This window comes from Equus quagga, chromosome 15 (genome assembly GCF_021613505.1).
Source record: "Equus quagga isolate Etosha38 chromosome 15, UCLA_HA_Equagga_1.0, whole genome shotgun sequence".
NCBI classification, from domain to species: Eukaryota; Metazoa; Chordata; class Mammalia; order Perissodactyla; family Equidae; genus Equus; species Equus quagga.
Genome location: NC_060281.1, coordinates 39,465,898 through 39,483,992, shown reverse-complemented (window position 1 = coordinate 39,483,992; position 18,095 = coordinate 39,465,898). Strand labels below are relative to the sequence as shown.

Below are 18,095 nucleotides of genomic sequence, written 5' to 3'. Positions count from 1 at the left end.
CTGGTGATCATAACCTCCCCAAAGGCATTCTCTTTCTTCTGCAAAACAAGTTCAGAAATCCTCTGGAAAACAAGCTCACAAATCCTTGAGATCCCCTCAGTAACCCCTCAAGTTAAACAGGAAAACAGCAAATTGATTTAATACCTACAGTAACCCTCAGGTACGTGGCTTTGCCTCCTCTGGGCTAGGCCTTGACTTTGGCCTGTTGAGTTCAGTTTTAGCAAGAATCCTGCTAAGCCAGTTTATTGAGAATCCCTCCACCCTTGATATCTAATCAAGTTCCTTTTTGTCATTGTCCACGCGTTGACCCCCTTACTCTTCCTACTTGCTGTAAATCCCCATCTGTCCTTGCTATTATTTGGAGTTGAGCTCAGTTGTGTATTGAATTCTCTCTCCCCTACTATAGTGGCTCCAATAAAAATCTGTCTTACCGTTTTTAACAAGTGTCCAGTGCAATTTCTCTTTAACACTATTGGGAAAAGAAAGTAGGTGGTCTTAAGGGATATTTCATTCGGATTATGATAAAGCCTAATGAAGTGCCCAAAGGTATTTTTGAAAGATGATTCCTACATGTTATTCTGTGTCACATTGCAAAAGCCCAACAATTGCAGTTAACTATTCACTGTATCTTTCACAATAAAGAGAAATCATAAGTTATAAGAAACAATGTAACATGCATTAAGCCATCCTGCTTTCTTTTATTCTATTCTTATTCCAATGAACAGATATTTAAGCATATCCTACTGTATGTTTAGCACTAGATGAAGGGCAACAGAATTTGCCACCCCAAAATATGCCTTTTGTGGCATAAGTATTCTTTTAGGCTGATTATTTTTAAGAAACAGTAGACACAAGGGAAGTTCTGAAAACCAAGCAGAAGTTACCCTTGTGTAAGAGATATTTAAGTTTGTAAGGAAAATCTCCATTTGTAAGGCTGTCTCTCTCTCAGTACCAGGAAGAGGAAGATGACTAAAACTCTAGAAACTCTTACCAATGGAGAAGGCAATGCCTTAAATCAGCATAAGAAACATACTCTCATTACTGAGCTTTGCCTGATAACCTCCCTTACCTGGCTTCCTGTTGCCTAACATCCTCCTTTGTCTTTAGGTGAAGATGGTATCTAAGGTGGTGGCTTCAGTCATTTTGGTGAGTTACTAAGTTTTCCTGGGTTTTATTTATGTATGTATATTGTTAAACTTGTTTGGCTTTCTCCTATTATTCTGTTTCATGTCAATTTTAATTCTTTGACCAGCCAGAAGAACCTAGAATCATAGGAGACTATTTCCTTCTCCCTTACACTTGCATAGGTTTGTTTTATGGGAAATGAAGAAAGAAGGGCATTTATAATAAGGAATGATTTCGAGTCATTTTTCTCTGAGTTTTCCAGCCAGTATGCTACAACTTTGCTGTCTCTGAAAAAGTGTTTAGCAAAGCCATGGTAAAGTTAATAGTGTACAACCTGTCCTCTCTTTGTTACTGGCTACATACACATGTTCTTTACCCACCAGGCAAGAGGGGCCAAACAAAAACTGGAACGCTGGTTATGGTAAGGAAGAGGTTTTTATTTTGAGTGACATCAACTGGGAGATGAGAGTGAGCCCTCAAATTTGTCTCATCTCATCTCCCCAAAAGATGGGAGGCCAGGGGTTTTAAAGGTTTGTCAGGAATGTGGTACTTGTAGGGAAGAGGTGAGTCTGTGACCTTGCTGGTCAGCACTTTCTTACTAGCCTGCATTTGGCCTTGTGAGGAAATCTGAAAGTGTGTGTCCTTGGTCATTTGTCTCCATGGTGGATAGTGGATTCTGGTGCCAGGAAGCCAGGGAGTAAGCAGGGAAAGGAGATGAGTGCTTTGGTTTTAACCCCATATAATCGGGGTTTATTGTAGGGGAATCCATATCAGGCCAGTATCAATTGCCCCCTATTTTATGTTCATTCCTCAGCCTTGAGGGATTTGGAGCAATAACCGATCTAGCTACTTCTTGCTGAGTTGGGGAGTAGGTTGTTCCATCTTATTGAACCAGTCTTTTAATAAGGTAGAGATTCAGGTGGGCTCCCTAAGCTAGGCCTGTATCATGTAAGTAAATAACCAGATATTTAATAAGAAGCATTTCTAGAGAAACAAAAAGAAAAAAACAAGGTTAATGCTTGGAGCAAATTATAAGCCAGTTCCTGAGCCTAGGGAGCAATCAATCAAGATTCCTAGAAGTCAGAGTCAAAGAATCGTTTGCAATTTGAAATGTCTCTAATGATGTCATCAGGCACTCAGGTATCTTTCTGAGTGGCTTACATAGCAGCAGGCATGAATCTTTTTAAGTTTATATCAAGTCCTCCAGCTTCAGTTTGCAAGACTTCAGGAAAAAGGGAAGATTTTGTTTTCAATGATTTCAAATGAAAATGATGGAAAATGGTAGTTTGGAGATTTGTTTCCAGATATTTCAGGAGACTAGAAGAATTCAGGATCCAGTTCAGTTAACGGATATAAAACAACAACCTCAAAGACAATTGAAAGAACCCAAATCCAATATTTATAAATGTGCATTATAGTTTCTATTAAAACATAATGTTTCTTTCTAAAATCATCCTCAATTTTACCAAGCACAGTCAAATTGAGACTAACTCGTTTGCAAAATAAGTCTAATTTCAACAAATTTGGCCTAATTATTTACATAAGTACAGCAACAATAGCAATTGATCATAGAAGCTCTTTTAAATCTGCTTTGCTGGAACTTTTTATAAGGAACATCAGACTGAACTTTAAAGGCCTCTCAAGGCCAGGAAAGCCAGACCAAGAACTTGTCATCAGGCTCTGCCTGTAATACCTACAGATATGGGTGGATTCCTCTCTTCTGAGGCCCCCAAAATATCCTGGGGTTCTTTGCACTTGCCGGAGGGAGTGACACCCCTTTACTCAATCTTATCAGGTTACTGGGAAACTCTGTAAGCAAGGTAGCAGGCCAAGATTTCTAAGCAGCTTTATTCCAGAAAGTCAACCTTTATTCCTCAAAAGCTATTTTGTCATATCTGAGTCTGTATGTTTTTCTCAAATATGAAATTCCAGTCAAAGCCTTGGTAATATAAGCAGCGTTTCCAATCGTGTCCTGTTAGAAGGAGCACACTTCTTATTGAACTTATTGAACAAATAATTATAGAGACACAAAAATAATACTCACTCGCTAAGTTTCCAAATTCTGGAGGGATTAGATAAGAAGAAAAAGATAAATGCCTCAATTTTGCTTACAAATTGCTATAAGTCATAGCACGAGAGAAAAGAGAAAAAGTTTTCCTTAAATCTGAAAAAAAAACAAAACATCAACAAATAAACAATATTTTAAACGAAAGTCATAAAGTTATAATCATCTCTATTAATTTATTTAATTTTATGTAACCAGCTCTTGATCTGTTGGCAGTTTCAAGAAAGCCATCAGTTTTTTAGTTACAGTTATGTAATTTCTTATCCAGCTCAGTTTTATAATCTGAAAATTTATTAGAAACTGTACTCTAGAGTAAGTGCCAGAGTCCTTTTCATACATTTTTCTGAAGATGAAACATATTTTGCAAAGACATCAAAGTAAAACAGCAACTGTCTACAAATAACAAAACATTTTAAAGTGGCAATTTACAAAGACACTTGAGTGACTTACAAAGTCACTTCTGTGACATATAACACTTTAAAATAACCAGAATTATGGCTGATAACCAGGACAGATCAGAATTTTAGGAATGTTATATAATTTTTAAACACCTATATCAATAGCATTTACTCACATAATACCACTTAAGAAAGTTTATTATCACTTATTTGATAATGTTTCCCATGTAATTTAACAAACCATATAAGCCTAATTAGTTCAGTATTTTCTTCCTTATAGGAAGAGAGCAAATCTCTCCAAGAAGTCTCAGGGGCCCTCTGAAAATTCCCAAAGAAACTCTCTTTCCCCCTCCAGATCAAAAGAACACTTTTATTCAGGACTTGAAAATTTTTTGGGGGGGGAAGCTTGTCAAAAATTACTCAAAAATAAAGAAAAACTTTTTATAACCTTTTTATCAAGAACAGACCACAAGTTCAAGTAAATTATCCTTTGAGAGAGAAAATGAAATTCTTATTTTTGCACCAATTTACTTTTCATATTGAAACTCATTTATTTAGCCTCAGCCAACTTGACCATGCGCAAAACTTCTCAAAGTTTTACTTTGACAAATTTCTGTCACTTATTTTTTACATTCAGAATTTGTCCCATGTTTTCTTTTTTCCCCTAGGACTTCGGGATAAATTTATCTTTTTTAACCCAACAAACAAAAATACTTCTATTCTTTATACTTTCTTTACTGAAAACATACATTTTACTTTTCTTGAATACAAAGATGTTTGTCTTATTAATTTCTAGCAGCTTTAATTACATATATTAATTAGAATCTTTAACCCTTACAGACCCTAGTAAAAACCAAAAAGGTAAGCAACTATGAACTGTCTTTTATATCAAGATTTTAAACAGTTTTCATAATTTTTAGAAGCCTGTTGTTTCATGGTAAGAAAACACAAGGCGTGTTTACTAAGACCCAAACACTTGTTCGTGTCTCTGTAATAAGACGCCAAAAGTAGATAAACTTAGACATGTTCAACAACAATGTTTTAATGTTCCATCCTATGAGAAAATTCCCAGATACTCAATAGATTTTATCATTTAACTTAATTTAGTAGAACTCTAAAGTTCTAAGTTATCAAAAAAAAATTGGGAGCTGGTTTTTAAGTATACAGACCATAAAACATAATTATTGTACTCAAAAACATTCATTTTTATTTATTTTTAATTATCTAAATTTTTATTTATCTCAACTATTTTTTTCAGCAATTATGCGTAGCAATTACCCTCAAAGACTTTGTGTGACACTAAAGCAGTTAGCCATTATGTTAAATTGTTTTAAGTGCATACACTATAACACATAATTATTGTTAGAAAGTGTCTCCAAAAACTTATGTTCTTTTACATTTATTTAGTTTACCTGTCTTCAACAAGTATATTTAGATGGTCTACAAAATCTTCATGAGACAGCAAATAAAATCAGCTATTATTTTCAGTTATTTCTTTTGCTGACAGATTTTGTAACAGAGATAACAAGAGCTCATTTGACCAGTAAACCCAGGCTGTATGTCTGCATCATATCCAATGCTGATAGCTTTAAAGATATGCCTATTTTCAATCAAACCAGCAAACTTATCCAGGCTTCCATTTTCCAAAGATCATTTTATATCATGTTAAATAACTTTGTCTTTTAGTAGCTTTTGCATATTAATCAAAGACTGCATTCCATTATGAGAAATTGTGAATCCTCTCTTCCAAGGGTGGCTCTTAAAGGTGGACTCATCTGAAACACAGCTTTCCCAGAACGGCCATTAAAATTCTAAGTTATCTCAAAAGTTTACTTATTTCCACTCTTTACTTTTAGATCAGGAATTTCGGGGAAATTGAAGTGGGGACACTCAGTAAGAGAAGAGAGAGGAGCAACAGATTTGGCTTTGGCTGCTGGCATGCTTAATTATTTAATTATTTTCTTCTAAAGAGACAGTAAAGTATTTCCAATTTCATTTAGAAGCCTCAAATGATTAAAATAGGCTTCCTATTTGTTGTTTAACTTTGTAACTGGCTTTTTCCAATTGCGTACGTAAATACACCCGTTTCAGTAAACTGAAATTGCTCCATTTAAATATACTAACTTTTATAAAATTTTATTTTAATTTTATCAACTTTTATACCTCTAATTATAACTTATATTAGAATTTCATTAGCAAGTTTGGTATTACAATACTGTGTACGGGAAGCCTTTCTGGCCAGAGGGAACATCTGTTTCCAAAAAAGCCATACAGGCAAAGTTGACGTAACCTCTTCATATAATGTTAGCTTAAACACTTTAATCTGTATAGTCTTATCAACCTGAGCAACCTAACTATTGCCCCAAACAATTGCTGGTCATGTTTCTCACTGGGATTTCTGCCTTCTGACTCTTTAAATTTTTTCAAACTGGAGTTAATAGGACAGGTTTGTCTGATGCCCTTTAACGTTAGAGGGGCCAAAGGCGGGGGGGGGGGGTCCCTTTAGCCCACCCAACCTTAGGCTGTGTTTTATTAAAACCTTTGTTTTAACTTTATTTATATCTGTTCTATTCATCCCATTTTCCTTTTTAATAGCTAAAGATTTTCATCTTGTTGGGACAAGTCCTGTGACTCTTCCGTTTCTGATTTCTCTTTGTTAACATAATCTTTTTATCAGCTTCTGTAAGACCATGAGAAGAAGCTGAGACCCCCCAAGTTTGATTAAGTTTGTAAGACTAGTCATTGTATTTTCCTTTTAATTTGGTCTTTTCGTAGGTACCAATAAAACAGCTGTTTATGATGAGAGCTTTCTAAAAGTTTTTCCAACTTAAGGATCCATTGTTTGACCCTTTTCTCTCCAGAGTCTATAAAGAATAATGTGGTCAATTGGTGTTACAAAAGAAAATCATTCATTTTTAGACATTAGCTTATAACTACAGGTCAACCAATCAGTCAAAACTTTTCCCAAGGGGCTCTTAGGTGGACTAGATGCAGCACCTCCCATGTTAACACTTTTCTTAAAAACCAGACACAGAGATGGACAGATACACAGATCCAGACACAGAAAAACCAGACACCAGTGAACTGGTTCCAAGATTTAGGGTAGAAAGCCCTACAATTCTTCCCACTCTGAACGTGCACCCAGACAGCCTCTCTGCGAATGGAAGGGACCACAGATGGCCCTGCCATAATGGAAGGACCCTGGATGGAGGGGAAGGAAGTTCACAGGTGTCCCTGAGGTGACTTACCCTATTGCAGATTGAGTCCATGACTCACCAGAAACAAAAACAAACAAACAAACAAATCTAGAGGCTGTTTCCTCACCATAAGAAAATGAGCCTATGGTCAGCAGTGCCAAGTCAGATGGAAACTACTGGGGGTAGTCCATAGTGCAAGTCACCTGGGCAGCTGCTGGACTGCTTTCCAGCAAATCCCAGTGACCCAGGGCCACGAAGCCACAGGCAAAACCTCCTGGCAGGCTCACCAAATTGTTACTGGCTAGATACAGTAACATGCTCTTTTATAGATCTGCGTGTAGGCCAGGATGCCTTGGGCTTCTCTCCCTGGGGCAGCCTTGATCCTCATCGAAAGGATGGGAGAAGAAGCGATCAGAGAAGAAAGGGAAACCAGAAGACTGCATTCCCTGATGCCAAAGAGGAGAGTGTTTAAATTAAATCTCTCCGTTGAAGAAATTCGCAAAAGATGCACTGCCCATTGGGGCAATTCGTTCCCCCGTTTTAGAATTCCAATGGCAAGCCAAGGGCAAAAGTGGAATCACAAATGCATCCCATTGAACAGCTGATAAGAGCAGATAATCTGTTCTCTTTGTCTCAACTCGGTCTTGGAAACCTTGACTGCTCTCAAGGTCAACGATACATACCTGAGGCAAGTCGCCCTGCTTTTCACTTCTCTCCCTCCCAAAAAGGTGATAACAATTGACCCCGACGTGATTTGAACACGCAACCTTCTGATCTGGAGTCAGACGCGCTACCGTTGCGCCACGAGGTCACGGGCACAAGGTGTTTTTCTTCTGTATTAGGATTTAAATAATCCTTTCTCCTCTCCCCAGGGTTCTAAAGATTTATTTTTTTTTTATTGGTAGATTTGATCATTCTTCTCCCCACTATCCACAGCTTCGCTAATACTCCGTTGAGAAAGATAAGGGATTGACCTGATTAAATATTAACCCCCAAACCCAAATGCTCCATATGGGGAAAACCCAGTGGTTTTTCACGTTCAATCTTTCCAATTGTCGAAACGTTCCTGCTTTGAGAAAAGTGGTGTACATATTGGGTTTATATCCACAGTGAAACAGGAATAAGAATGACTACGAAGTTTGAACTACTGCTTTTCCTGTAAATTCACTAGACTACTCCCTCTTGTGAAGCAGACTCCCAGCCTTGCCCCCCACCTCCCACCCCCCTCCTTTCTCAGCACACGCCCCGCCCCTTCTCAACTTGTGGAAAGGCTGCTGATCCGCCAAACCCTAGCGCAACTGGCAGGTCTTCCGGAAACCCTCACTTCTCGTTTGGAATCCGTGAGCCTTCTGGTCTCTAATAGTGTAGCCGTGCCATTCATAGCTCTCAACAACTCAGAGCAAATCGCTAATATTTATTGAGCTCTTATCATTTTTCTGCTAGCCCTGTGCATGATCTTCCCCCAGCCCAGTGGTACTCAAAAAGTGCTCTCGGGACCGGAAGCATCAGTATCGGGGGGAACTTGTTAGCAGTGCAAATTCTCTGCCACATCCCAGACCAAATGAATCTGAAATTCTGGGGGCAGGTCCCGGCAGTGTGTGTTTTAACAAGTCCTCCAGGTGATTGTAATGGCGGGGGGGGGTGGTGGGAATTTGAGAATCACTGGTCCAGCCTAGAGACCAGATACTTTCCTCTCTGAAGAAAATACACTTTGTCCTCTTCCGCGATGGAGGAGGGGCAATGTATGAGTCTGCTAGTGCGGCCATAACGAAGTACCATAGGCTGGGTGGCTTAAGCAACAAATTTATCTTCTCACAGTTCTGAAGGCTAGAAGTCTGAGCTCTATCCTGTCAGCAGGTTGGCAGATGGCCGTCTTCTCCCTTTCTTCACATGGTCTTTCCTCTGTGCGGCTGTGCCCTAATCTCTTTTTATAAGGACACCAGAAATATTGGACCAGGGCCCACCCATACGACCTCATTTTACTTTACCTCTTTAAAAGCCCTGTCTCTGAATACAGTCACATTCTGAGGTACTGGGGTTAGGGCTTCAACCTATGAAGGTGAGGGGACGACACAACTGAGCTCCTAACAGGCAGTTTCCAGGCGAAGCTACTGCTGACAATTCCTGAACGTGGCATGGGGGATGACGGTGGAGGTTCTGTGGTGTACATCTGACTGCCTCTTTGCTTTTCCCAAACTACTTGTTTAGAATTCAGCTTTCTCAGGTCTGACAAAGCGACTATTGCATCTTAATCGGCTTTCCAGATTACAAAATTTTGTTGCTGGTATGTCGTCTGCAGAATTTTTTGCCTTGTTTGAATTTACATTTTAGAGCGGGATTTCTGGAGTGCGCAAGGTAAATTCTTGTGTTTAATCCACAATCTTTACCAGAAAGCACTAGAAGACAACTTTGGTTCCCTGGGTACATAAAGCAATCCGCTGGCTTCTGCTTCAGCTCTCAGCTCAAGCGTTCCTTCCTGGTTCTGGCCTTTCTCCTCGATTGCCAACAAAAGATAAAGCCCTCTCTTATTAGTTATTGTAGCATCACGTTCCTCTGCTTGGTAGTTATCTCGGTTATAACTTTACAGTATTTTTGACCATTAGATTCAACTTGCTTCCCCAACTAGAATAAGATTTTTTTAGGTGCTGGAAATGCCTTGGCTTACAATAATAATTTCACTATATTAAAGTTATAGCGCCTAGATTTTCTTTCAACAAATTTCCCACACACCACTTGTCCCACGGAAGGACCACGTGGCCTAATGGATAAGGCGTCTGACTTCGGATCAGAAGATTGAGGGTTCGAATCCCTTCGTGGTTGCTGTGGGGCTGATTTATTTCAATTCAAGAAGCCCCAAAATATTCATTCTGCCACTTACTGCTTCTATTTTCTCGGTTAAAATAGGTAATCAGACATGCTCTTTCCACTTCAACTTAATGGTTTCATCTTCCATGTATTTCTCCTCCACACTCCTTCCTTTGTTTTCCTCTTTTTCCTCTCTAAGTGTTTATCTCTCTCTGTCTCTCCACAATATCAGCACACTGTCCATTCTCCGAATGGGCGCAACTCAAAATTTAGTCCGCGGACCAGTGGCAGTACCTAGGAGCTTCTTAGAAATGCAAAGGCCCAGCCAGTCCCTCTTCTCTATCAGTGCTACCCTCGAACTACAAAATTAGAATCTTTGGGGGTGAGGCCTGGGAATCTGGGTTCCAACCAGCTATCCAAGTGAGTCCTATGCACACTCGAGTGTGAGAACTACTACGGACGTTAGAGGCTGCACAACGTCTCTCAAGTTCTTCCCGCCCACTCCACGACAGTGCAAGCACCTTGGACAGAGCCCTTCACTATTTAGCGCCAACCTACCTGCATTCCAGGATTGTTATAACGGGGAATGTGAAGCAGCCTAGGGAAGACTGGGGGAGGGGAAAGGCACGAAAAAGATCAACATGTTTGAGAAAAGGAAAATGGTAGAATTAGAAGACTCCTCATCTGCAATCCCCAGAGAAACAACAAACTCAGGCAAAGAGCATTAACGATCTTAAAACCCTTAAGAAAGGTTACTAGGAAATATGTGCATGGTGCCAAAGCACCATTTTATCCTCTGTATCAGCAGGATATCCTGACAAGGGCCTCCTGATGTGAAGTACTGTATCAAGTACACAGGGTCAAGCCCCAATTTTTTAACCTGAATCTAATCTAATCAATCAAAGGGATCTAATCAATCCTTCAGACTTAACTTCTAGTTTAGAGTAGAGGAATAAATTAAAAGTTGCCATGAGGAAACAATGAGACAAATCCAGATCGTGGGACAGTCTACGAGACAATTGGCTTGGACTTTTAAAAAAGTCAATGTCAAAATAACAACAGCAATAAAACCTGGGAGACTGCTCTAAACTAAAAGGAATCAAGGAAACATTACAACCAAATGCAATGAATGAACTTTGATTGAATCCTGGCTAGAAAAACTGGCTCCAAAAGACATATTAGAGAAAGACTGGACATTACATGTTTTTATAAAGAATGCCAGATTTTTTAGTTATGATACTGATATTGTGGTTTTATAAGATGTGTTTAGGCAACACACGTTTATGTACATAAGTGTGATGTGTCATGATGTCTGCAAATGAATTTCATTTGATTCAGCAGAAAAAAGTAGATAAGACTAATATGGCAAAATGTTAACAACTGTTGAATCTGGGTGGTGGCTATACAGATAATTCCCTATTCTTTCAATTATTTTATATGTTTGAAAATGTTTATAATAAAAGTTTGAACTTTTAAAAAAGGCTTGGTAGAAGCTGTCCTATTTAAACAAAGGCCTTGAAGGAAGAGCACAGGGCTCCAAGGAGAGAAGGCAGAAGGTCAGCATGAAGAAACTAGTGCCATGTGAGGAATGAAAGATCCTTCCTTGCCTCAGGAGTCCCAGGCTCCCTTGACAGAGTGGCCAGAGAGGGAGCTGAGAAGTCTTGACAAATGCCTATGATGAGGGCCTCCTATGCCATTTGTGATCTTTCCTGTAAGCCAGAGTACCTTTAAAGACTAAAGGAGGGAGGAGACACAATCAGATTTACAGTCTCGGATGAACACCAGTTGGTGCTGACATAGCCCTACCTGCATAATCTGTCTTAAACTACATCTCTGGTGTTATCTCTCATTGGTGCCCCTCCCAGTACTCCTTCAAAAATTAATATTCCAGCAGGACAGAACTTTCTTCAGTTTCTCTCATGTTCTGTGAAGTTTAGGTCTAGATTACAACTTCTCTCTCCAATTTGGTCCATTCCCACACATCCTTTAGATCTGAACTTAATACGACTCATTCCATATATTTATTGAGTACCCATTTATCCATTCAGAGATAATGAAGGTAGAACTGGAACTTTTCTTCAGAACCCTTGGAGTCTGATGAATGACTTGTCAGGCAACCACCTAAGATGATCACGATTGGGATCTCGCACTCCTCCTATGGGCTACGATGGCACACTGGAGCTCTCTCGCCATACTCAATTCTAAATGTTCACTTCTGTAATTGTTTACTCTAGAAATCCCTCAAAGGATTGGCCATATTTTTCTGGTTCTCCATTGAATGAGCAGCACCTGGCAAAGTGCTTCTGCTGTGATTGTGCTCAGAATAAAATTGTTGAAAGAATGAAGAAATGAATGAGTCAGTTCAGGGATGAGGGATCGGAGGCCAAAAGACTTCTAAGAAGTTGTTGCAATAACTCCTACGAGAAACTGCAAGAACCTGGTCTAACAAAATGGGCCTGAGGTTTGGGAGGAAGAACCAGATTTGAGAAATAATTAGGAGGCTGAATTGAAGGTCTGGTTAACCTATGGCCTGTAGGTAGAGCGTCAAGGAGAGGAAGAAGGAGAAGGGGAGTTCAAAGTCTTTGGTGTTGGTACCTGGGTGCTCCTGTCAAAAATTTGGGCTGTTGGAGGAGGTTCGAGTTTGGGGGGGAAAGGATGGAGCATTCATTTTGGGATGTATTGCTTTTGAGATGCCCATGCATATGCAAAAAGAAATAACTAGGACAATTGTGCATTCTGGAGCCCAGAAGAGAGACCTTGGTTGGAGATGATTTCTAATCCATCAGCACATAAGCAGTGGTTTATCAATCATGCCCTATCCTTCTGTTGATAGAATGGAACTATTGATCAAATACAGAATCCCCTGCTTGCACACTAATATACCTACACACATACACATACAGATACGATTGCGGTAATGGTTGTGTAGTTTAAGTAATGTGGAGATCCTGGGGTTCTGTTCTTGCTTTAGAGGTGGTCTTTGCAAATATTTTTAAACTATTATCCATGGAGTGTCTGACACAGTTGTTCTTCCCGTAGTGAGAGAAGGCCCCACGCAGTAAAGTGGACTTGATTCTCAGAAATATTTTCTACCTTCCTATTTCACTCAAAAACATTCTATCTGCTGCTTTAAAATATTTTGAGCTTTACTAAGAGACAGGAGATAGGCTTCTCTGTGGAACATTTTGGTGGCTCCTCATTCTTGAACTTAAAAATGATGGTTACAATAGCAGCTGACATTTGTCCAGCCCTTACTGTATTCCAGGCGCTGGACTGGGTGTCTGAAGAGATACGATATCTATAAGGAACATCTTTGTCAGATTATTTATTGAGGAAAAATTTCCTACTCTGGAAAAAATATGAGGATTTTTAAAGTTATAACAACATATCGCTGATTTGCTTTCTGAAAAAAGATCCAAAGAACATTTTCAGCTTACCCCATACTGGAATTGAAATTTGTTGATTGCTCTCCGGTTTTATTAATGGGACCTGGGATCCCTTGTCTTGCCCTCTGCTATTACTAAATCCTTAAGTAGCGTAGCAAAAATGGTATATAGTAACATGGAGGACATTGAGAAAGCTTTCTAGCATCTGTAGTCGTGGCCGAGTGGTTAAGGCGATGGACTAGAAATCCATTGGGGTCTCCCCGCGCAGGTTCGAATCCTGCCGACTACGGAAGTTGACTTTTAGGCGGTCAGGTCCTGTTTGAGCGGTCTAATTGACTTTCAGTTAAGAGCTCCATGTAACCATATTAAACGTTTTCTCAGATGTTTTACGAGTTACATCAAAATGGAGTTCTCCTGGACTACGAAGGAATCATACTGCAAGAGTAAACTAAAACAAAGGAACCAATAAAACTTTGTTTTGTTTCAATTCTTATGTTTTGGAGTTCGAATCCTAGTTGATCAGAAAAAAGGCAGTTGAAAGAAAAGATTTCATACATTCATATCTAGAGTAACAGTAATTCGACTACTTCATTTTTCCCTAAGTGTAAGTAAAATGCTGCCTGTGGGTGGGCCAGTGGCGCAATGGATAACGCGTCTGACTACGGATCAGAAGATTCCAGGTTCGACTCCTGGCTGGCTCGAGGTTTTTTGGTTATGCTTTGTGGAATTCCACAAATTCCATCTTTCCTAGGCCTCTGTATTATATGTTTTAAAAAATCTTTTTATTTTTAATTCTGTTCTATAATATCATTTTACACAAAACTACAAGTATGTTAATAATACAGGTTCCAGCTATAGTTTACTACTCTCCTTTTATGTACATAAATTTTCTTTAAATCACGTCGCTAAATTGACTGTTTTCAAAATTGACCAATCCTCACATTAGATGACAAAAATACGAGAAGACCTTTCAAACGCATCACTCTATGAGAGTTAAGATTGGGAATTTCACAAAGACAAGATTTCTAGATAGCAATTTTTTTCCCTTTCTCTCTCTCTCTTTTTTCTAAGATTTAACTTTTTTTTTTTTTAGAGCAGTTATACGTTGACAGCAAAATTGAGAGGAAGGTACACAAGCCTTCACATATGTATATTCTCACCCATTGTCAACGTGGCCCACCAGAGTGCTACATTTGTTACAACTCATGAACCCACATTGGCACATGACAATCACCCAGACTCCATAGTTCCCTTACAGTTCACCCTTAGTGTTGTACATTCTATGGGTTTGGGCAAATACACATTTATATGTATATATAAATATATTATACATGCCATATATCCATCAGTGTAGTATCATGCAAGATATTTCCATTGCCTAACAGATCTTCTGTGCTCTGCCTATTCATCCTCCCTCCCCCCACTAATTCCCGGCAACCCTCATCCTTTTACTGTCTCCATAGTTTTGCCTTTTCCAGATGTCATGTCGTTGGAATTATACAATATGTAGCCTTTCAGATTGGTTTCTTTCACTTAGTAATATACATTTAAATTTCTTCCATGTTTTTTCATGGCTCAGTGGCTCTCTTCTTTTTAATGCTGAATAATACTCTGTCGTCTGGATGTTCTACAGTTTATCTATCCATTCACCCACTGAAAGGCATCTTGCTGCTTCCAAGTTTTGGCAATTATGATTGTTGCTGCTATAAACATCCATGTGCAGGTTTTTGTGTAGATATAACTTTCAATTCCTTTGAGCAAATAACAAAAAGTGCAATGTCTGGATTGTATGGTAAGAGTATGTTTAGTTTTCTAAGAAACTGCCAAACTGTGTTCCACAGTGGCTGTACCATTTTGCATTCCCACTAGCAATGAATGAGAGTTCCTGTTGCTCCACATCCTCGACAGCATCTGGTGTTGTCAGTGTTCTGGATTTTGCACATGCTAACAGATGTGTAGTGGAATCTCATTGTTGTATTAATTTGCATTTTTCTCATGACATATGATGTAGGGCATCTTTTTTATGCTTAAAAAAACGGGCCAAAGACCTTAACTGACACCTCACCAAGGAAGATAGAGGGCCCACACCAAATTTTGTTATATTTTAATTTTTATCCTTTTTACATACATATAATTTAAAGAGTCAAACATTTCACAAGATTTGTAACAAAAACCAACAGCCTCTTCCCTCTCTCTGCTCCCTGCCCCAAAGGTCCCCATGGGGACTGTACTTGGTTCCTCCTCCTTTCTCTGCAGATCTCTTTCAGGGGAAAAAGATGATTAGACCTAGCAGAGGATGGTTTCGATCCATCGACCTCTGGGTTATGGGCCCAGCACGCTTCCGCTGCGCCACTCTGCTACTAGATGATAAACCCTGCAGTCAGAATTCCACTTGTCTCTGGTTTGTCTTTTTTTTTTTTAATCTGTAGAATTAAATGTCTTCTCTTTTTTCCAGAGCAATTATCTGTCTTTTGTAATGCGATGGCCATGAGCCTGAACTACCTACTAAGAAAACGGTTAATAAGAAATGGAAAAAGGTTATTTTGGATATCCTCCTTCGGTGCACAAAGACATGATTATAATGTCTGTTACTGTGTACTATGTGAATGCGTACGTCACATCTATAACAAAGACCTGTTGATATCCCAAATGTCATGTTTTAAAGTCATTCTAAGTTATACAAAATAATAGACTGATGAAACAAATGTGCTGTCCCTTTCTTCCACGCTGTAATGTAATGGTTCATAATGTGTTAGGGGCGGCGGTGGGAGGTGGGGGCGGGGTGCGGAATCTTAAGCCCCAAGCATGAAAAAAACACATATTCTTGCACATTTTTTTTTACACAGAGTTTTAAGGGGTTGATGGAACTTCTAGCCCAGAGGATTAACTTTCTCTGATGTCAAGGTTCATTCTCTATGGTCTCAATTTGACAAAAACAAACGAACAAAACCTGTGTTCAGGTTTTCTGCCTCTGGAAATGAACTGACTCCTGTGATTTGCCAGGGTAAGGGAATCGCAGAGAGCGGAGGATGTGCTTGCTCTGTAACCTCTCTGACAAGGAAAAGCTGACCCAGGTGTGAAGTAGGTGCGTTGCGGTCACCACTAGAACCAGACTAGGTGTCTGAGAAGATCTGCTAAGCTTTGAAGGTTGGAGAGAGAGATGTGGATGAAGAGATGGGTCCGCGAGCACAGAAGTGAGCGTGGAGAGAAGGCCAGGAGGGTTGGGAACATGGACGAATTGGTGAAGAGTGACATTCAGAACTTTTGCAACAGAAGAGAAAAGTGTCTCTACGCATCCAGAAATAAGCCCCCAAATACAACAATATTATATATTCCTGTGTATGCCTGCTTATTTATTTATTTACTTTTTAAAGACATTGTAAGGAAGGCATCCAAGGTTGGAGAAAGCAGGGAAAGGATGTTTTTCTTCGTCTACATTTCCCTTCACAGACCAGTATCCACCATAGACGCTAAAATAATTGACCCCGACGTGATTTGAACACGCAACCTTCTGATCTGGAGTCAGACGCGCTACCGTTGCGCCACGAGGTCCTACGGGAGTCCTAACTTTCTTTACCTGTCAACCTGATCTATGGAATTACTTTTCGCTACTCGGTGAAGACCGCGCAGCTGAACACAAAATAATGGCTGGCTGCCTCCTTCTAGATCAAAACTTCTATCCATCCAGTCACTCCCTGATTCCCTCTGCCTCTGAATTGCTTCAATTTTCAGTTCTCTCAGGTCTATTTCATTCTTCTTTTTTTACCCTATTTTTCTCCATATTTATTAAAAAGAGGCGTTTTGAGTTTTTTTTTTTTTGTTTTTGTCCTTTTAGAAATATAGAAGTTCGGTTTAAGGTCAGTTGCTTCGGAGCGGGGGCGGGGTGCGGGTAGGGAAGGTAGCTAAGAGCAATAATGTGTCCTTCCTCGCCCTCCCCCCGCCCGACATCCCGGGTTCAGGGACGCTGACCAGGGTGGGTTTTGAATTTGTTTCCAGAGCTGACTAGATTCTAACTAGTGTTTCAGTAAAACGAGTTCACGAGGGGGCTGGCCTTTTTGATTTGTACCGCATCCCATCTTCCCAGATAATTGCGTCTCCCCGCACCCTCGGCTCTCCTTAGTTCCGGAAACGTGATTGATTTCATACTACCAGAGTTCTTCAGAATCAGATGACTGGGTCTGAAACTGCCCCTAAAAAGAGCAAGAAATCTATTTTTCCAGGAACAGGTAGGTCTTTCTGGCACCGTGGTTTGGCCGGTTAAAGCGCCTGTGTAAGAAATTGGAGACCGGGGCTTCGAATCTCAGCGAAACTTTTTGGAGACCTGAAATCTACACGCAGACCATCTCCCCAAATAGTGGAACTCCTAGAAAGAGATATTCTGAAAAGTGATCCACTACTGTAAAACAGACGCACCTTTCTCTGAAAATTAAAGTTTCTCTTTCTTAATCTTGAAAAATCGTTCTAGAGCCCAGGGTTCGGGCTGGGAATTGTAAAGGATCGTAAATACCGGATTGAAGGAGTGTGAGTTTGATTTTTGTAGATAGCAAAGTACTCTTGGTAGGTTATATGTGAGTATTCCCTTGTTAACAAGCGAACATAGTCCCTCTGTGGGGTCGTGGTCAGGGGACCTGACAATTGTCAATTGTTAGTTTCTTCCATAGATTTAGAGTTTGGTGTCATCAAACAGAATTAAATGAACTGGCTTATTTCAGATGTTAGAATATTCTTTTTTTTATAAGGAAAATAAAAAACTTAGTACAAATGGCTATCATGCCAGGTTGCAGATACAATCAGAGAGGACTACAGATGAATCTGGAAATTACTATTAACTCCAAATGGCAACTGGAATTAAAAACTCAGTGAAACACTTTAACTCACAGAAGTTTCTTTATTCATTTGTTTTAGTTGATACTTAATGATAATTCATGGCACAGCAGATTTCTGTCTGGTTGTTTGTAATCAATTGTTGCTAATATTGAAGAGAGGCTGGATAACAGTTTAAAAATTACATTGTTATTCAGTCTCAGTAACAAGTTCCTGGAGCACCTTGATGTTGAAATTGTTTCTCTCATTCCTTGCCTTGTTTTGCAGCCTGTGTAGCTTTTTGTTTCCCAGAGCT

General features: G+C 39.6%; 6 non-coding genes across 6 annotated transcripts; 3 read left to right on the top strand and 3 right to left on the bottom strand.

Moving 5' to 3' along the window:
- Positions 1-7,524: 7,524 nt before the first annotated feature.
- Positions 7,525-7,596, bottom strand: TRNAW-CCA (transfer RNA tryptophan (anticodon CCA)). Its single transcript has one exon. It is a non-coding gene; the product is annotated as a tRNA-Trp (tRNA).
- A 1,936-nt stretch (positions 7,597-9,532) lies between these two features.
- Positions 9,533-9,605, top strand: TRNAR-UCG (transfer RNA arginine (anticodon UCG)). The gene has a single exon. It is a non-coding gene; the product is annotated as a tRNA-Arg (tRNA).
- Positions 9,606-13,183: 3,578 nt separating this feature from the next.
- Positions 13,184-13,265, top strand: TRNAS-AGA (transfer RNA serine (anticodon AGA)). The gene has a single exon. It is a non-coding gene; the product is annotated as a tRNA-Ser (tRNA).
- Positions 13,266-13,604: 339 nt separating this feature from the next.
- Positions 13,605-13,677, top strand: TRNAR-ACG (transfer RNA arginine (anticodon ACG)). Its single transcript has one exon. It is a non-coding gene; the product is annotated as a tRNA-Arg (tRNA).
- Positions 13,678-15,263: 1,586 nt separating this feature from the next.
- On the bottom strand, positions 15,264-15,335 carry TRNAM-CAU (transfer RNA methionine (anticodon CAU)). Its single transcript has one exon. It is a non-coding gene; the product is annotated as a tRNA-Met (tRNA).
- Positions 15,336-16,456: 1,121 nt separating this feature from the next.
- On the bottom strand, positions 16,457-16,528 carry TRNAW-CCA (transfer RNA tryptophan (anticodon CCA)). Its single transcript has one exon. It is a non-coding gene; the product is annotated as a tRNA-Trp (tRNA).
- Between the last annotated feature and the right edge of the window lie 1,567 nt (positions 16,529-18,095).